Source organism: Macrobrachium nipponense, chromosome 16, assembly GCF_015104395.2.
Source record: "Macrobrachium nipponense isolate FS-2020 chromosome 16, ASM1510439v2, whole genome shotgun sequence".
Classification (NCBI taxonomy): domain Eukaryota; kingdom Metazoa; phylum Arthropoda; class Malacostraca; order Decapoda; family Palaemonidae; genus Macrobrachium; species Macrobrachium nipponense.
Genome location: NC_087209.1, coordinates 56,376,841 through 56,399,075, shown reverse-complemented (window position 1 = coordinate 56,399,075; position 22,235 = coordinate 56,376,841).

Here is a 22,235-nt window from a genome sequence, read left to right as displayed (position 1 = left end):
AGAACTTGTCAATGAGGGGGGCCTCTTGTAGTGGGGTAGTGCCATCAGTGCACCTTATGTCCACTGTACGTAGGTGTTACTTTAAGTCCTTTCCAGTGTTCCTTCAGACCATAGCTGCAACCTCTTATCATTCCTTTCATTATACCTCTGTTCATATTTTCTTTCTCCTATCTTACTTTCCTCAACCACCTATCAATTGTTTCATAGTGCAACTGCTTTGGGGTTAAGTCCTCCTGTTACACCTTTCAAACCTTTGTAGTACTATGTTTCCCTTTCAGCACGGAATGATCTGATCGGAGGTCTCGGCACTTAACCTCTGGCCTGAATTCAATATTCTATTCTGCAGAATTGAAGGTGATGATAATATAGGTATACAATCTTCATAATCAGTGTTGTATTTACATTCTGAGACGTCATTTTTAAAATGGAAAATTCTGGTGGAGCCCAGTTATTATCCCAGGTCACAAATGGTTGTCTGCTTTAGTATCTAAATGGCTATAGCGTACCCTCTAGGACGTTTAAGGTATCACAGTTTACCTTAGGATGGCTTAATTTAGGATACTGAAGTCAATACATTTTTCTATTGTTGTTCGGTTAAGTGAAAAGTCCGGTTGATCCCAAAACAATCTCCCAAAATAGGCAAAATTTGGAATTTTTGGGGGGCTGTTTTAGCGTTGTTGTAGCAACATTGTATAACAAAATTGTACTATATATTGCAAATTCACAGTAATATTTGGGATTAGCACCCTAGTGCTATAGCCTAATGCATTATACCCAAGACTATTTTTTTCAGGACAGCTAAATGCCTGGTTGTTATGTTTTAACTAGTTAGCTCATATTGCCTTGGCTATTTTCATCTCTGTTCAGTTGGGTTTTAACACCTATAAGATGACCCAAGAAGCTCTAGTACTATGTTTTAAAACGAAAATGTACGTCACTAAGAATTGCGAATTTTTACCTAAGATTATATATATTATGTATGAAATTGCAAAATATCTGATATTCTTTCGATACTGAGGCAAACAACCGGAAAATCTGCTCACAAAAACCTCGTGAGCTAATGGGAAATCCCCTTAAAAACGCTAGCCAAAACGCAGAAGCTTCAGCCAACGAAAGGGCAAACAAAATGTCTTCCCTTAGGAAGGTGTTCTGTAGCTCTCTGATTGGCCCAGGGGGGTTTTTGGGGTAGAAGAAAGTCCTTCAGAAATTTGTCGTCACTTCCTCAGAGGACCTTTTGGTGTCAACATCGAAGTTGGGATGTGTCTCAACTGGGTGTGAGCGAGGGTGTGAGCCGGCTGGACAATTAATAGCATTACCTGGGTTTTACTCGAAGTTTGCATATAAAGTAAGTGCCCGTGTCATTTACTTTCTTCTTTTATTCATGAGCGGTCAGTTTTTAGGGTATTGGTATGCTTAATACCCGGTGGTGTACTGTCCTGAGTGAAGGTTAATGAAAACCGGTATTCCATTGTGGTTACCTAGGGTCTGCAGGGGGCTGAACAAAGAGACCAGGAAGTGCCTCATGAATAGTTTTAATTTGATCCCCATGTGATGTTACGTAAATGAATGTAAGGAACTCCTTTATAAATTAATCTTCATGTTGCCCATCGACAATGCTAGGCTCAGGACAGGACAAGGAAAGGCAATGTACTATAGATAACGGCATATTTACAACTGAATCTTTGAAAGGTTTTAAGCTTATAAATGTCCTAGGACTAGTTTTCAGTATACCTTCAGATACGAGGGATCTCTGCTTATTTCAGTGATTGGGGAGGTTGTGTAAGAAGTGGGTGTAAGGGTGAGTTTTAATGGTCACTAAAATTCCAAAGGCTTCATCTGGTCGTAGACAGGGATATTTTGACAGTTGAAAGGTATTTAGTGTCAATTTTGAGTTTTTCTTTGATATTCCCATAAGCAGTTAATGCTTGATACGTATAGTACGCTTTTACATTGATGATCATTCCGTCAAAATGTAAGTTCTGGCCTTGTAAGGTTCATAAAGTTGTTTAATTTAAACTTAGCGTAACGTGACAGCTTGAGGCTGCAGCCACGCCCACCAGTTTTGAGCACTTGAGAAATGAAAAAAAAAAGCAAAAACAAAAACGAACTGTACCTAAAAATCTTAGTTTTATTAATAAATCTAAAAGCGAATCACATGTTTATGAATGTAAGCTCACCAATTAAAAGATAATTTAAACGTTAAAGTAAGAAAATTTGGAAATTCTAGCCAAGAACTCCGCACGGACTGCAAGGAACGGCTCCGCGAATGCGACAGCCACTATGGGGCCGTGGTCAAAATTTCGCCGTGTTTAGTACTGGTCCCCAAAGTAACGGTAGATTCTTAATAAGCAGCCCAAATACCATAGGAAATTATAATTTCCAAAGAAATACCCGACGCCTAGTTGCTACCCAGAACTACCAAAAGTTTTTCTGAAGAAGTAAGACTAAAATATACTGTTTAAATTCTTGAGCAATTTAAAGTTCATGAGCTTCAATCCTGTGAACATTTTATTTTTTAAACTATTATTTGCAAGCTCGAAGACGCCGAAAATATCAGAACAATAAAAATCCTGTATTCCTTGAAATTTAAGTAAAGGACGTTACGGTACAAAAGCACATGAGCTAAAACGTGAAAACAGTCTTGCAAATGGCGTTCTCGCTAAAATAAAAACCGGGGAAAAAAAGGCTAAGGGAACGCAGTAGTACTATTTAATTTGGTCGTATTTTCAACGGAGTTTGATCTTGGTGTTGCTGATATTCACAATTCTCCTTATATTTGAATAATTAACTTACATTTTATCTATTTATTCAAGTTTTTTAATTCATTTTTTCGTTTCTAACAACTGGTTTCTTCTGTAGCCTTTTCAAAGAGCAACACTTTCTTTGGAAGCTTGAATTTCAAGTAATAATAATAATAATAATAATAATAATAATAATAATAATAATAATAATAATAATATATGGGCATGAAAGTACGCTATCTACCATGCCAGTGTAGCGAGAGAAATTAGACCGACGTAGCCAAGATTTCAGTCAAGATTATATTTTAATTTTAAACAGGGTTCAGTATTTTTTAAAAATAAATTATCTGCCATCGTTTTTTAGTGTCCTGGTGACACCACATGCTCAGGAAATTACTGTTGTGTACAGCTTTTCGAGCGCTGGCTGATTTTGTCTAAAGTTTGGTCTAAACTTTGTGCCTATAGTCTCCATCACGTTAGACCAGTGTGTGCCAAAGTATTGCCGTGTTGTATGGACAAAAGATTGATCTGTTTCTCATTCATGGAGGAAGATATGGGGGTGGTGCTAGGTAGGGGCGTGTTGGGAAGTTGCAGGGAATTTTAATGAAGATGCATTTAATAATGGGTAAAACAGCAATCATTAAAATGATTCAAATTGAAATGTTTCAGGTAGTACTAGGTCTGGAGGGAAAACATGGATATTTGGAACTGTTAAAGGCAGTCTGATGGAATGAGGAAGTAATGTCAAAAGACTGGGAAGAAAGTGAGATGGTAAATGTTTAAAGAGAAGGGAGGTAGTGTTATGGAGTCTGGTGATTAGAGAGGAATCAATTAAAGGGAGATGTAATAGGTAGGACTACCACAGTTTCAGGAAAAATGAATCGGAAGTTTTACTGATAATTTTAGAGACATAGATTAGATATATTTAATATGCGAAGCGAGATGGGATATTTGTATTTACGAAAGAGGAAAATGTCAGAAAGTTGGGTAGTATGGCTCCAATGATATATGCAAGAAAAAGGACAGGAATTAAAGCTGCAGAAAATTTTTGAGGTCAGAGTTGGTGTACATCAAGGAGAGGCACTAGACCCATTTCAGTTTGTACTGGTAATGGATGTATTGTGTGAAGGGATCAGGAATTGGAATCTGGGAATTTGTACTGGTTATGGATGTATTGAGTGAAGGGTTTTAAGAATAGGAATCTCTGGGAATTTGTACTGGCTATGAATGTATTGAGTAAAGGGTTTAAGAATGGGAATCTCTAGGAATTTGTACTGGCGATGGACGTATTGAGTGAAGGGATTAGGAATGAGGTTCTCTGGGAATTTGTACTGGTTATGGATGTGTTCAGTGAAGGGATTAGGAATGTGAATTTCTGGAAATTTGTACCGTTTATGGACGTATTGAGTTAAAGCATTGGGAATGTTGTTCTTTGGGAATTTGTAGTGGTTATGGACGTATTGAGTGAAGTAATTAGGAATGGGAATCTCTAGGAATTTGTACTGTTTATAGATGTATTGGGTGAAGGAATTAGGAATGGGAATCTTTGGGAATTTGTATTGTTTATAGATGTAATGGGTGAAGGGATTAGGAATGGGAATCTCTGGGAATTTGTACTGGTTATGGATGTATTGGATGAAGGGATAAGGAAATGGAATCTCTGAGAACTGTTAACTGCAGATGAACTGGTGATTATGGAGCAGACAAAAAAAGCATGGCAAAGGCCGGTAAGTGTAAGGCAGGAATCACTAATTCGAAGGATATGAAGGTACATACCTATATATGGGTAAAAGCAAGTTGGGTATTATTTATACAAGATAGAAGTTTATATTCAAAACAGATAATGCATACTTAGGCCTAATCTACTTCCAGCCCAGATGGGGCCAAGGGGCTGATATGAAGTTGAGGTTGAAAGCAGGATAATCAAGGCAGCTTTTACCTTCTTTGAAGAATTTATCTGTGTGTGAATTACGACGTAGCGAGATCGTTATTACTTATTCTTCTGTTACATATACTTTGCTACTCTGTATTATTTTGGCTGGGTGAAATCTTGAACAACCAAGGACTCTTGAGTGCCATTCATATCGACTAATCTCTGAATCTGTCTGAAGGCTTAATTAAGCCTTTAAGAGGCCCTGTGATAATTAACAATCTAGTAACAAGGCCAAAATGATTTTAAATAAATGTTTTAATGAACTAAGGAACCTCCGTACGAGGCTATAATATCGACAATCAAAAGCCACGGTAGTGTTAAAATATATTATTGTACAATGTTAAAAAAATACAAGGAGAGACTTTCGGATACTGCTTCATATCCCCTTCAGTCCTACCGATGTTCAAACAATGGACTGGAGGGAGCGCTACAACAGCGCAAAAAAAAAAAAAAAAAAAAAAAAAAAAACTGGTTCAAGGCGGATGGATTTACACCAAAAGCCAACAGCGGAGCTTCTGACGGGAAAATTGTACAATAACACTACTTTGGCTTTTGATTGTCAATATTGTAGCCTCGTTACGGGGGTTCCTTAGTTCATTGAAATAGCCACAACCCTCATTCTACATGGAACGACAATTTTCCCGTCAGGAGCTCCACTGTATCAGCCTTGTGTAAATCCATCCGCCTTGAACCAGTTTTTTTTTTCTCTCTCTCTCGCTGTTGTAACGCTCCTTCCATTATTTGACCATCAGTAGGACTGTAGGACTGAAGAGGGATAAGGACCAATATCCGAAAGTCTCTCCTTGTATTTTTTAGCATTGTACTGTTGGCCAAAAAACTATTGGCAGAGTTTCATAATTTTTCGTTCACCTGCCTGACGCACGATTCATGCCTTATTTTTCTATTTTTCTTTTCAAAGATGGAAGAAATCATATGTAATAACGTTAAAAACAGTCACTGATATCTTTAGAACATTATGTTATTGTGTAAAACTATTTTCCATATAGTAAAATTGACGTGAACGAAACGGTGATAAAAAACGTCACATCACAACCATAGATATACATTACCAAATAGATAGGAGACACCTATCACTAGTAGTATCGCATTAACATAGTCCTTAAATTATAATTTCAATATCAAGTTGAAGGTAGTTGAACTATTCCATTTGTTAAATTTTACAGAAAACATTGGAATCTCACAAAATGCTATCAAATTAAAAAAAAAAAAAAAAAAAAAAACGATATCCTAACAGTGTGAACCAGGCGACCCCACTCCATTGCTTTTGATGTTATGTGCACGGGAATCTGTCAGTGCGTCATTTATCGGTCTAAGAAACTTCCCTCGATGAGCGAGAGACTTATTATTGCACTGCATTCGGTGCAAGTTCCTGTTGAAGAGATATCAAGAAAGCTTAATAAACCGGAGAGAATCATACATAGATGGATCAAATTGTTTAAAGAACGGCAAAATTTAGAACATGGGCCTAGAGGTGGAACACCTCGAACCACCACAAGAGAGCAAGTCAATACGGTAGTGTAAACGTTGCTGAGCAACATTCATTTGTGAATTTTGATCTAGTGCATCGTCACGACATTGCTGAACCAGGAATCATGACTAACTCTATGCTTATGACTGGTGCCTGATGAATACTTTAGATGGAGAGAAAGATTTTTAAATCTACACTTGAAATCTTTGATATGTGTCTAATGAATAAGCAAACTTATCTTTGATGGATGAGAGATTCAGTTAGGTTTTCTCTTTTTGTTTTGTTTTTTATCGGGGGCCAATGAATACCACGGATAGGGAGGGAAACAGTTTCAATGATGCATGCATTTCTTTTTCTTCAAAACCTAAAGAATACATCTTATTGGAGATAATTTATTAAAATCGGCCTAATCCCTCCATCACTCCTATACGCCACCTCCGCTCTCTTCTACATCTCGGGCGACTCGAGCCGACTTCTCTCTACGAACTCCATCTCGTGAAAGCATCACTAATGATAACGGTTATTTTAAAATTGCCCGCACCGACAACGGACACCTTAAAATGCATGTTTATAAAATATTTTCTGTTCAAAGAAACTTTATCTTTCATTCCCCAGAATATGTGCATACACTCGTGTTACACCCTGTAGCCGTCAAAGAGCAACCCTTGATTAAAGCAGTAGGGTTTTCTTAAAAAAAAAAAACATATGAAATAGACTTAAACGAGAACGTCTCCTTTCATATTTCTTATCCTTTCAGCTACTTATAATATGCTTATGGTAGTAGGTCTAGATTTACATGTGAAACTAATTTGAATTAGTTTCTATTTAGAAGAAATGAATAGCTACAGAAAGATCAACCTAAGAAAGCTTTAATGAAAGTAAGCCTTTCTTTATGTATTCGTCAGTTTTGACTCCCACAGCTTTCCAACGCGTCCAAATGAAACAGGATGATATGCAAGGAATTTGATTAAATAATAAGACTGAATTATACTCGTCTGATTTTTTTTATGATTGTTTTTTCACTTTGAATAGCTAGGTCTGAGTTAATTATGTTGAGCAATTATGAAAAGGGTAAGAAGAAAGGCGAACGTGGCTAATAAACAAGAATAACGGGAATAATCAAATAAAGCAGATTTAATATATATATATATATATATATATATATATATATATATATATATATATATATATATATATATATATATATATATATAATATCTGCTTCAGTAAAGGACTTTTAAGTCGAAAGATCTTGCAGACTCCTTCGTTTATTTTTCCTCGTGGCATTTATCTTTATTTATGGATTTATCACGTTCCTAACTTTCGTGATTCAGTTATACACACACACACACACACATATATATATATATATATATATATATATATATATATATATATATGTGTGTGTGTGTGTGTGTGTGTATAACTGAATCACGAAAGTTAGGAACGTGATAAATCCATAAATAAAGATAAATGCCACGAAGGAAAAATAAACGAAGGAGTCTGCAAGATCTTTCGACTTAAAAGTCCTTTACTGAAGCAGATATCTGCTTCAGTAAAGGACTTTTAAGTCGAAAGATCTTGCAGACTCCTTCGTTTATTTTTCCTTCGTGGCATTTATCTTTATATATATATATATATGTATATATATATATATATATATATATATATATATATTGTGGATTTAAATATTCATTTATATTACGTATCCGAGAGACTATACTGCCGAAAATAGACAGACCTAGGCTAATTTAGGCCCACTAAATGTGTCATGCAAATTAGTTTATTGATCAAAGGACAAAATTAGTTTAATTAAACATCGTTTTCAAAGAATGTTAACGCCTTGATGTATTGTTTATCGGCTGTAAGAGACGAAATGACAACACCCCAGTGCAGTAGATACGTTGAGTCAAGACTCGAGGGGCAGCAAAGCCAACTTCAAAATGATTCGGTATGCTGTCACGAAGCTAGAGTTGAGAATAAAATTAGAAATCGTAGACCCATCGGTATATATTTTCCTTACTTTGCAAAATAATTATCTTTAATACGTTGAATAAGTCTACTCTATTCTAATGTAATTCATTTCAAGTATAGCACCTTTGAAAGTAAATGTTATTTATTGTTAAGTAAATAATCTGGCATCTGCATATGGCAATATTTCCATAACGAACAATGAATTAAGAAACTACGCCAATTCTTTGTTGGCCGTCTGTACAATAATATATTTTAACACTACTGTGGCTTTTGATTGTCAAATGTTTATAAAGACAAGACTAGGATTTACCGTTATGCATTGTAGGCCTAAACTTAAGGAGAGGAATCTATAGTTATACTTACCTGTTGCTTCGTGTAGCCTACAGTTTCTTTTACAGTAAGACTGAATTGCGAGAATAGGCCTATTTTCTGAAACTATCACATGCAAAATATATTTGTCTATTACATATTTGGTCAGTTCACACTCTACGTCACATGTGTGTATTTGATAAGCTAGTTCTTAATATTTTTCCCCATTTCTGAAACTGTGCTAAATAGTCTTCCATTTCTAGCCAGCCCTCCAAAAATTTATATTCTGAAAGTTCGGTGGTTTGGTTAAACTAGATACTAATAGTAATATTAAGGATAGTAATGATAAAGAAAAGAGGCTAAAGTCTTAAAAATAAGACATGTTTGTTTCAATGATATTGGGTTGAATGCTCTGAAGTAAATCACAGGTTCTCTCCTCTCTCAGTAGACAACACGTGTTTCTCTCGCATGTATACACCACTCACGTGTGTATACATTCCTCTCTCTCTCTCATGTAGACACGATTCTCTCTCTCTCTCTCCTTGAACGTGTAGAGGTTCTGTAGTAGTATAGTTCTCCCAGAAGCATAAGGTATCCTGTTGTAGCGTGTAATTATTAGTACCATGTCAAATTTACACATTTTAAGTTTAATTTTTGTTTTATTAATATAACGATACTAATTTACATGCATTGAATGTGCTTTGTGGCATAGGTTAAAATAAATTTAACCCCCTTACACAAATTTATCACGGGTGGTGTGGCTGCACTGAAGATAATAGGCCTAATATTGACTTATGGAGCCAAGGTGTTTAAAAAGGACGTTAGGTTTTATATAGGCTTTGACATTTAGGCCGTTTTATTTTCTTTAAAAAGTTGATGGTTTTCGTAGTTATTTTTTTTTTTAATAATACATTTTGGTGACCAAGTCTTCATGTCATGTTTGTTACTTAAGTTGTTCGGAACCCAAGTTCTGAAACACTTTTTTTATGATCACGATTTAATATCCGTCGAAATGTGAAAGTCACCTTTTAAATAATTGCATAAATTTAAAAATTTAATAATTAAATTGTCATTAAACCAGTTTCAATTGGTAGTATTTGACAAAGAAATGTTTGGAACTGGAATAGAGGTAGTATTCTAAATAGTTGTAGCACGATACTGACTTAGTACTATTTTAAATAAGGAATTTGGAATGGGAATAGCTTTAGGTAGTATTTCAAATACTTGTATCCTGAGACTGACTTAGTACTCTTTGAAAAAGGAATTTGGAATTGGAATAATTGAGGTAGTATTCCTAAAGTTGTAGAATGAGACTTAGCACTATTTGAAAGAGGGGTTTGGAATAGGAATAGCTTGAGTCGGTATTCTAAAAAGTTATAGCATAGACTGACTTAGTACTAGACAAAGGAATTTGGAATGGGAATAGCTTTAATTTGTATTTCGAAAACTGTAGCATGAGACCACAAGTTTCGAGAATAGTACTGGATATTTAAAATGTTCCCCATATAGGATATAATCAGCCTGTAGTTTTGGAGGAGTTATTAATCCCACTCGTACATTTATAGTGGGCCTATGCTGCTCTAAGTTTATTCAATTATTGAAGAAATATAATTAAATCTTGTCAGTTTCTCTGAACATTTTCACTGGAAGCTTGGCTCTATTAGTCTATATTATCCTTGGTACTTGTGCCGTTACGCTGTAGGTGATAAAACATCGTAGGTGATCTGAAAACATGTTGGAACTTTTGATGCACAAGATTTCACCTTTTCCCTAAAAAAAAAAAAAAAAAAGAACACACTAAGTTTTAACATAGTAATTTATTCTTCTGTGATTTGCTTACATTTAATGTTAGTGTATACTTCAGGAACCAGTAGTGAAAGCTCTTAATATCCTCTCATTTTCAAGTTTTATTCTCTGTTACTGAACTATTGACAAAACTTCCAATTTTAGTTTTTCATTTTTTTGCACAATGTCAAATATTGTCACAGAACTTTTGACAATACTTCCCATTTTAGTTTTTTTTCCATTTGTGCAGATTATAGAATACTTTTACATAGAGCTAATATGGTTTCAAAGTTGTATGAACAATCAGTTGTAATATTTTCAAAATTAGGTTGAATTAAGGTGTAGATTTTTTTTAGTGATTATTACCATATACACTCACCATTAGAATAGACAGTTTTAATGCAAAATTTCTTGATGTTACCATTAACCAGTACTACTTCATATTGCTCTTAAAACCAGTACTTTATGATTCGAAGTACTGGTTTTAAGAATATGAAGAACTGGTTTTTAGAACAAATATGAATTACTGGATTTAAGAACATTATGAAGTACCGACTTTAAAAACATTATGAAGTACTGGTTTTAAGAACATTATGAAGTACATACTGGTTTTAAGAACTTTGAATTATTGGGTTTAAGAATATTAAGAGCAATTAATGCATTGGCTTTAAGAACACTTTAGTACTGGTTTTAAGAACAATTTGAAGAACTGGCTTTAAGAATTATATGCAGTACTGGTTTTAAGAATATGAATTACTGGCTTTAAGAACATTATGAAGTACTGGTTTTAAGAACATTATGATGTTCTTAAAGCCAGTACTTCATAATATTCTTAAACCCACTAATTCATATAGTTCTTAAAACCAGTATGTACTTCATAATGTTCTTAAAGCCAGTAATTCATATTGTACTTAAAACCAGTAATTCATATTGTACTTAAAACCAGTAATCAATAAATCAATAATGTTCTTAAAACCAATAATTCATATTGTTCTTAAACCAGTACTTCATATGTTCTTGAAGCCAGAACTTCATATTGTTCTTGAAGCCAGAACTTCATATTGTTCTTGAAGCCAGAACTTCATATTGTTCTTGAAGCCAGAACTTCATATTGTTCTTGAAGCCAGAACTTCATATTGTTCTTGAAGCCAGTAATTCATGTTGTTCTTGAAGCCAGTAATTCATATTGTTCTTAAAACCAGTTCTTCATATTGTTCTTAAAACCAGTTCTTCATATTGTTCTTAAAACCAGTACTTCATAATGTTCTTTAAACCAGTAATTAATATTAATGTAAAAACAGATGAATTTCAGTTTATACTTTCAGGGGTGTGTGGACATGTTACCCAAGAAGTTGGCGGAGCTCGTAAATGGAAACCAGGAGAGATTGTACAACCCTACGCCTAGATGATGGTACTAAATGAAGGTCATGGATGGAAACCATGATACTACTGGAGATGGCGGTACAATCCCTAGATGACGGTACTGATGGAAGGTCGTGGATGGAAACCATGACACTACGGAAGATGACAGTACTAATGCGAGCTCAATGGAAACTCGAGAACGGAAACTAGACTGATGGCCCATGTAGTACTAACGGGAGCTCTAAAGAAGCCAGACTGATGGTTATCATAATGGGAGTTCGGGAATTCCTACCAAAAATGATGGTACTTATGGGAGGCTCGCAAGTCTAACCAGGAATGAAGGTAACATAACCCCAGATGACGGTAGTGATGGAAGGTCGTGGAGGAGAACCAGGGCTTTGCTGGAGATGGTGGTACTAAATGGAAGCTAGTGATGGTCCTACGAAGATGATTGTACTAATAAAATGGTCGTCAATGGAATTTGCTGAAGGTGTTGGTACTAATAGAAGATGAACGGAAAACCAGTGACTGCTATCAAAGATGCTTTGTACAAGATCGGAGATGAGACTAGGATGATAATGGGTACTGTAATGGAAGGTTGAGCAAATAGACGCAAACATTACTAACGAGACACTAATGAGGGTTGATTTCTACAGTTGAACCTGGTTTGTTGGCAATAGAACGTATTGTGTAATGTCACTTATACATGGTACTGCCAATAATATTATGTAATATTTAGTTTCTTAGCGGTGTTTATAAAAATAATAAGGGATAATGATTTTATTATAAGTATTACACTAGTGTTCATATTCATGAGATGAAAAATGGTAGTTTACAGTAGAGTATAGATTTGCGCTTGCAAATATTAAACTTGGTGTAAAAAAAACTAAAATAATGAGAACCAGTTAGTTGACACAATAATGCACAGCAAAAAAAAAAAAAAAAAAAAATCTGAACACCTTACATTAACTTAAAAGAATAAATGTTGTTTACTATTTGCCCTGGAGTACCGGCTCCTAAAATAACGTTTCTTGGACAATTCTCTGTCAAAGATTCTGTTCTCTTCTTGCTCGGTTGCTCAGAAAGCGTTGCTGTATCTCGGTAGCTCTACTCTGTAGCTTTGCTATTTTGCCCGGTTGCTCTGCTATATTACTAGGTTGCTGAAGATGGCGCTGCTCAGTAGTCTCAGTATCTCTGCCAACTTGCTGGGTTGCTCAGATAGTGTTGCTCTGGTGTCTTGGCTAGCTCTGCAATCTTGTTTGTTAGCTCTTCTATTTTGCTCGGTAAGCTCAGATAGCTCTGCCATTTAGCTCTGTTGCTCAGCCATCTTGCTTGGTTCCTCTGGTTCATTCCTGTCGAGAGAAAATCTAATTAACACAGAATCCAACAAAATCTAATCACAAACTACCTAAGTCCAATTCAACACGAGAATCTCGAGTACTAATCTAATCACAAACTACCTAAGTCCAATTCAACACGAGAATCTCGAGTACTAATCTAATCACAAACTACTTAAGTCCAATTCAACACGAGAATCTCGAGTACTACTACAGATTCTTAAGTTAGAAAATTTAAAACCGTTCAGAATTTTCCTTTCCTCAAATCTAGAACTAATATGTGAGCTTACTGCCAAATGTATACAGCTAACTGTTGAGAGTAGATACCCACTTTATAAATGGCCTTTGATTTGGGAAAACATCATTAGGAAATATATATTCTTTCTGTTGCTGATAGGGGAATATATAGATATATTCACGAAATATCACCCAGTAAAAATACGATTAAGAGAAATATAAAAAATTAAAGGCTGATTGCCAGTTTTGTGATGATAAATATTCATTTGGTATATTTAAATTTCTGCAAGAAAATTTCAAACACAATATGGTTGAAAGTAGTTGAACTTTGTTGAATTTTTCTTAATTGCAATTTCATTAAAATGTATTTTGATTTTGGACCACAGCAACTTTTATTTTGTCAGTTGTATTGTAAATATGATTGTTCAAAGACAAGAATGTGCCTGAACCTTTTATGATATAGAAAAAAAGCTTCCATTATAAAAAAAAATATCAAAACCATTCTGAAACATTGTTTAAAGCATTTCACACAATGTTTTGTTAACATTGAGAGCAATGTATTCTAGATGAAGATGTATGTAATTCTAGATATGTTGTAATTTAGATGAAGATGTATGTAATTCTAGATATGTTGTAATTTTTTTTGTAAATTTATTGAATAAAAACTTAATGAAAAAACAAAAGTAGCTACAACTCTACCTTAGTACTGTACTAAGAAAATTCAGATTCCCTAGGTACTAAGAATGTAGATTCCCTAGTACTAAGACAATTTAGTTTCCCTAGTACCGAAATGATTTACATTCCCTAGTACTAAGACAATGTAGATTCCCTAGTACTAGAACATTTAGATTCCCTAGCACTAAGACTATTTAGATTCCCTAGTATTAAGACAATTTTGATTCCCTAGTATGTACTAAGACAATTTAGACTCCCTAGTAACTACGACAATTTAGACAAGAATCTATAATAAATTCACGACAAAACTACGAACAAAACATTCTTTGAAAATACGATTATAGAAAAGACACATTTCTCATGTATTCAATGTAGCTGTATTGCAAAGAAAACCATTTGAAAATCCTCAAAGGCTTCGGGAAGACTATTGGTTTTCTTAATGTATCAAGAATGAACACATGAAAAGGTCTCTCTCTCTCTCTCTCTCTCCTTTTAGTTGGAAGTTTTCAGATTGGCAACAAAGTTTCAAGCACGTACTAAACCTTCGAATATCAGTTCCTTTTGTTAAGAGAATTAATATAATTAAGAGAATCTTTGACAGTAACCTCTACGGCTCACGTCTCCCTTGGCAAGTAGTAGATTTTCCCTCTATAAACTCAAGCAATTGCAGCCTAGTATCAACTTACACTATATATACCCAAGCAATTGCTGTCTAATATCAACTTTCCCCTCTATAAACTCAGGAAATTGCTGCCTACTATCAACTTTCCCTCTATAAACTTAGGCTAATGCTGCCCAGTATCAACTTTCTCTCTATAAACTCAGTTGTTGCCTAGTATCAACTTTCCCTCTATAAACTCGAGCATTGCTGCCGTGTCTCAACTTTCCTTCTATAAACTCAGGAAATTGCTGTATACCATCAACTTTCCCTCTATAAACTTAGGCTAATGCTGCCCAGTATCAACTTTCTCTCCATAAACTCAACAAGTTGTTGCCTAGTCTCAACTTTCCCCTCTATACACTTACATCAATTTGACAACCTTCACTTACAAGGTTTCAAGTTAGCACTAAATTTTTAATACTAATCATGTTCAAGTTCCAAGTTTCTAAGAGATGCCATTCTATAAGATACTTTAATTTGAGCTAGACCCTCTTGATTAAAAAGTTTCGAGAAAGATTACCTTTTAAGACCATATGCTTTTAGGGTTATGAATTAATTTTAGGACTAAATGCTCGACTTAGATGCAATGAAAATGATGACTATTAAGGCTAACCCTCTTGCTTATAAGAATGAGAAACATTACCTTCAAGGTTGTCTTCTGAAGCCTTTGCAGTTCTGCTCTTGCTCTAACTGTTCCAGTGCACAGTTAGATTTACACTTACGCACTTTCGTGTTGCGGGCTGTTATGGCGTGGGATCGCAAGAAACCGTTACAAAATTGACGCAGTGTCGAGAAAAAATGACCGTTATTGGGCGGCGTGTTCCTGCGGTGCCTAGCGGTGTTTTAAAGAGTTGGCGCGGCGTTATGGTCGTTGTTGTTATGCCAGGCCACACGCTCTTGCGGCTTTGTTACTCCGTGTAGCGGTGTGTTGCGGGTGGGTTGCAGTGTTGTTGCGGAGTAATAATAGCATAATCCATAATAATGAGACAAATGAGAAGCAGATGGACATGTAAAGCATAGAAAGTAAGAAAAAGAACATAAAAAGCATAAAGAGTAAGAAAATGAACATGAAAAGCATAGAAAGTAAGAGAATGATCATGAAAGGCATAGAATGTAAGAAAATGAACATGTAAAGCATAGAAAGTAAGAGAAAGGCTGAACTTGAAAAGCATAGAAAAGTAAGAAATGAACATGAAAAGCAATAAGAAAGTAAGAAATGAACATAAAGCATAGAAAGTAAGAAAACAATGAACAGTAAAGCTAGAAAGTGAAAAATTAACATGAAGCATAGAAATTAAGAAAGTGAACATGAAAAGCAATAGAAAGTAAGAAAATGAACATAAAAGCATAGAAAGTAAGAAAATGAACATGAACAAGCATAGAAATTAAGAAAATGAACATGAAAAGCATAGAAAGTAAGAAAATTAACATGTCAAAGCATAGAACGGTAAGAAAATGGAACATGTAAAAACAATAGAAAGTAAGAGAATGAACATGAAAAGCATAGAAAGTAAGAATGAAACTGAAAACATAGGAATGTAAAGAAAATGAACATTGGAAAAAAAAAAAAAAGCATAGAAAGTAAGAAAAGAAAATGAACATTTAAAGCATAGAACAGTAAGCAAAATTAACATGTCAAAACATAGAAAGTAAGAAATGAACAGAAAAGCATAGAAAGTGTAAGAAAATGCACATAAAAGTAAGCATACATGAAAGAAAATGAAATGAAGAAAACTGAAAAATGTAAGCATGAAGAAAGTAAGAAAAGAAGCATAGAAAGCATAGAAAGAATAAGCATGAACATGTAGCTAGAAAGTAAGAAATGAAACAGTGAAGCATAGAAGTGTAAAAAGCATGAAAGTGAAAAGCATAGATGTAAGAAAATGAACATGAAGCATAGAAGTAAGAAATGAGAAAGCATAGTAAGAAAAGAAGAAAGCTAGGAAGAAGGGCATGAAAAGCAGAAAGTGAGTAAATGAACATGAAAAGCATAGAAATTAAGAAAATGAACCTGAAAAGCATAGAAAGTAAGAAAATGAACATGAAAAGCATAGAAAGTAAGAAAAGGAGCATGAAAAGCATAGAAAGTGAGAAAATGAACATGAAAAGCATAGAAAGTAAGAAAATGAACCTGAAAAGCATAGAAAATGAACATGAAAGCATAGAAAAGTAAGAAAATGAACATGAAAAGCATAGAATGTAAGAAAATGAAATTGGGACTTGGTTTATACCACAACATTTTCAACTGCAAATATCATATCAACTGATGTCAATGTGTCTTTAGTCTGTTACTGACTTTTCATTGTTCCCCTGTTAATAACTGTGTCCAGTCAATGCTAATTGTTTCATTATCATATTTGTATGTGTTCTTGTTCATTTGATCATGTTCTCAATATCATATGATTGGTCTTTACCTTGTATGTTATCATATCATTTGATGGCCATATTTATTTCATGTTACATTTCATTTTATAGTTCAAGTTATTTTCCGAGTTTCTATTTATTTCACATTTCATATATCATATTTCATGTTAGATTTCCTGTTATATTTCGTCATGTTATTCTTTATGGGCATGCTTTTTCATTTTTCAATTTCATTTCACCCAATCATATCTTCATAAATATTGTCATGACATATAAATTAAGCATCAATAAGAATAATGTAAATGCAAGTCAGTATTTCAACATATTACAAAAAGAAACATTATGAATGATATAATATGTACAAAATCATTTAATATTAAGATAATTAAAAAATAATTTATTAAAAAAATAAAATTATTTATATATTGTCGACAGGCTGTCAGAGCGCGAATGATGCCCCAGTGGTCTGTCCGGCCCCTTTTATCCTCCCCAGAATGCGCGGCAGCCTTCCATCCAATCGACCTATGTTTTTGTCAAAATTAAGAGGTGGTTGTGGAATTATTGATATTCAGTGTAAAGCGAAGTCAATCATGTTTAGTACATTTCTAAAATGTTTAAAAGATCGTTGTTTTGGGTTACCAAATGATTATTTATTATTGTAAAGTCAGAGCAACCTTCCTTATAGAAAATGAATGCCAACATCAGAATTGCACTATTTTTTACACCTAGTTTTTATGAAAGTATGATAAAATATATTACGAAGTGCTAATAAGATGACCTCTTATCCACAGATAAAAACAAAAGTGGTATATGAATAATAAGTATATAGAAAATAAAAGAGAAATATTGTTTAAGTATGTTCATGAAGTTTTAAGTACAAATGATAGGCTAGCCATGATGAAAATAAAAGATGTTAAGGAATGCGCTTGTGGATGCATAGAAACTAATATGCATATGGTATATTTCTGTCCTTTGGTTAAGAATTTGTTGTCGTTGGTATTCGAATTGCTTAGAAAATGTTGAAATAAAAAACGAATAGCAGATTTAGGATTTTAAAACTAGATTTTGAAGCAAACTCAAAAAGGGATGAAAATACAGCAATGGTAATAATAGCAGATTTTATTTCAAGTATATGGATGGCAAGATATTTGGGAATAAGTACAGACTAGCAAATTATTAAATGTATAAAGAATAGACTTTTAAATACATGTAAATATTATAGGATTTAAATCTAATATTAACCAAATTTTCAGGAATCAGTATGTTTCTAATTTAAAAACAATTAGAAAACTAATCAATTTTAATATTTTTATATTATACATAAGATCTTATAATGTATATACAAAATTGTAGAATATAATCTTGTAAAGTAATATTTCTTAATAAAAGAAAAAAAATATTGAGGTTCACCTAAAAAAAAAAAAAAAAAAAAATAAAAAATTACCTAGACACACGCCGTAACACGCCACACGCACGCCCTGCAACATGTGCGTGCCATTTATTAATCGTGTGTGAAGGCGCTGTAAGATCACGCCGTAGCACTCCCTTGCGGGTGGTACTACGTTGCACCATATCGCACCATGTGGGGTGTGGTGCGGTGTGGCACGGCACAGTGCGGGTTCTTACCTCTTATGTTGCGAGGCCGCGCCACACTGCATACGGCCTCGTGCGACTTCATCAACCCGCCAGACGCCGCTCAAAAATTTGAAATGATTTGAAATCCGGGCAGCGCTGCATGGCTTTAACGGTCTTCGCCTGCCCCCGCCAGCGAGGTGGCGCGCTTTTGGTGCGTTTATAGTGCGGTTTGTAACGGTTTCTTGTGGTCCCACGCCGTAACAGCCCACACCACGAAAGTGTGTAAGTGTAAGCCAGGCTTAACAATACAGTATAAGGAAGATTGGTAAGTCTGGTTTTTAAAGCTCGAGTATTAAAGACGTGTTCAATTGTAACATAAGACATTTTGACTACTCGCAAGTTTAAAAACATCCATAGAGAACAGTTACCTTTTAAAATTGCCTCCTCAAGCCTTCATTCCCTGCCCAAGATGACAAGATGATTCACTGTAGTACAACAGTACGTCTTATGTCAAGCTAGTTGCTTCTTGTAACAGAAGTATATGGGTAACACCTGCAAAGAAACAGTTCAGTTAGAAAACATATGTAATAGACAGGAATATACAAATCTCTCCCTCAACGTGGTACTAAACTTAAAATCTTAAATTCTTAATTGTTGAGGTGTTTACAACTTTAGCATAGAAAACGGTTGGGAATGGGATACTACTTTAGATAAATGATGGGAAAGCTGGTTTTAGCAGAGACTACTTACCACAAATTAGTCTGCGAGCTGTGTTCATTTGAAAAAAAAAAAAAATCTGAATCTAAGACACTAATTAAGAGGTATCCATCAAGAAAATTTTAGCCATTCTTGGGGATGGTTCCTACATTTGTTCTGCCAGGCCCTACTTCACCTTTCACTCGTTTTGCCCCTTGTCATTTCCATTTGTGTCATATCCTCTGATCCTTCCAATGCGCATACTACACTTGTTCAGGTTCAGGTATCGGGTGTGAGTCATACCAGTCTTGGGCAGATGTGATTTCTACTTTCCTAGTTACACCAACGAGTAAGTTTTTACTCTAACACCACAGACAACCCAAAGAGCGAATACTAAAAAAGGCAAATGGTAGGCCTGTACATCTGAGAAAAATGTTGAAATTTAACATTTTCTCAATTGAGACTAAACAGCAAAACATAAAAACCCCAGTAGTGCTTTCCTTGCACACCATTTCAGTTGGCATCATTCATTATTCAAAAGTGAAAAATGAGAGCCATGAATCTCTAGAATTTACCATCACAGCTGCCAAGCCTTTGAATTCCCTCTGCTTTGGTTTCTGAGAACAGTTGCTGTCATCCAGCCTTCTTCAGAGTATTCGGAGATGCCCTGGCAATTTGTAACTGTATACCATAATTCCATTCTGGAATTTATAAGATTTTCTTATGATTGTGTATTTTGAAAGTTTTAGGTCACTTCGTTAACAAATCAGTAGCTTTGGGAGATACTGGACCCCTCTTTATCCTGCTACAGTGGGGGACCACAGTAGGAAACCAGGTATTTTGGGTGAGAGGAAAACTCAAAAGACATGCAATACCGTTATGTATTTAACTTAACCTATGACCCCCACCTAACCCAACCTAGGACAGTGAATTAAAGCAAATGTGGTTGTGACTACTTGACCTGACCTGACCCTGATAGAGTCCTTGGCTTGCTGACCTGGTCATCACACCAAACCTCAAGGGGCTGTGAATTTTGTTGAACAACAGAGCTGAGACTCAACTCTAAACAAAAGCTCTTCCAATCTACCTTAATTTATGAGGGAATTTGAAGACTCTTAAAAGCATGGTGGTCTCTGTGCTAGACCAATAAGCATCCTTTTTATAATTACCCACAGAATAATTAGGTCTACTGCTCTAATTCGTTTTTGGAACCTACCAGAACGGTTACAATACAACTGTCTTCCCTATAACTTAAGTGAATTGCACTCTGGCCTGTAAAGAATTAGCTAATAAATGGTGGCCCCCCCAAAAAAATAATCTGTTCATGTCGAGAACAAAATTAGAGCAGAATTTCGTAAATAAAGCCGAGACAACCGCTGGCACAAGCTAGTTATTCTTCTGTACCAAAGGCGCCGATGTTATGACTTATGAACTGAAGCCAGTTACAAATCCCACTCATTTGGTAAAACTCCAGAGCAAAGCAACTTATAGGCTTACAGCTTTGTCCACGTACCAACATTTCCACATGAAAATGGCAATGGACGTTTAAAATACGTAAAAATAACATCCAAACAATCTAGAATCATCAGTGGTTATCACAGCGGGCATCAATTAATATCTTCATTAAAAGTAAATATAGATTCCAGTCTTCTCCTCGTACTACTATATTGAGGAAACAAACCGAAACTCCCAAAACATTGAGAATAAAAGATTCGTGGAGAGACCACTTTAGTTTGAAGTTTGAAAGTGTACATTTTGATAACGTACAAGGGCCCGCCAGAGAGGGAATTACCCGTGGAGGGCTGTAGTACATGAAACCAAAGTGAACATGAATAAAATGAAAGTGAACATAAAGAGGTAGCTGGCTTAGGAAGGTTTATCGAGTCAGTTTAAGGGTTACCGCACTAACACCGATATACAAGTTCAAACAAGCAGCATATTTAGTCTTCATTCATTAAAATTTAAAAAAAAAAAAAAAACTATCGTAAAACACTCACAACAATGAATTTCTAAGGAAGAAAAAGTTAAACTTTCATTTTCCAAGTGGCTAACTGGTGGGCGTGGCTACCACTCCCAGCCGTCACCCTCGTGCTAAGTTCGAAAGGAACTTAGGGAACTTGAAACTTACTAAGAACGAACTTACATTGGATTTTATTGGACTTGAGTATAATGGTAGTTCTATACAATAGCTCCGCCACTAATAATTTTAATATTTTTTTGTCTTATGAATTACTTAAATAAAGCTGATTTTTTTTTTTTTTTTTTTTTTTTGAGGAGGAACAGTATTTTTACCCTATTTGTTAACCTTTCCAATCTTGGGGGACCCCTAGTGGGAAACCGGGGTTTTCGGGTGGGGAATGAATTAAAGAATGCGTTTTAACATACAAATAATGGCACATGTGGAATTGGCAATAAACAAGGCCACCACCTAACCAATACAAACCACCTAACCTACCTAGTAGCCGTATCCTTACCTAGCGGGGGCGGCTTCGCCCCCACTGCGACACCCCCCCCCCCCCCCTTACACAGCCATATTAAATATATGACAGCCTAAAACCCTTTGTGTACTTATAGGTTGGAGGGTAAAGGTGAGCTGCCATCTTTAAGAATGCATGGAGCCTATGATCCAATACTTTAAAATGCAATTTAAAATAGGCAAGAGCCAAGTATCCAACAAACTGATCCTTTCGACGACCGTATTTGGGCAACAGATTCTTCAAATCCCGCCACCGCCTCTCAGTAGTATTAGTATGAGCTCCAGTTTGCGGGTCCACAAAGTTCAAGGAATGGTTGACTCTTAAATGAAGAAATCCCTCCTCATTTAGGCAATCGTATGCCTTCCAACAGTCGGAAATGATGGTAGTGCCGGGCTCTATATAATCCATATCACTGTTAAAAGTGTCACTTTGTCCCTACTTTCTACAGGAACAGCAAAGAAATCTCTACTCTCCCTGCAAATCCCCCAAACACCCTCTGGCCTGTTACTACTCTGCCTACATTATATTTCCGCCTTCCAAATTTGCTCTCATCGATTTCAACAGTTTTGCTTGGGCCACCAATCTTACCTTTCCCACTCAATACCCAATGCACAATAACC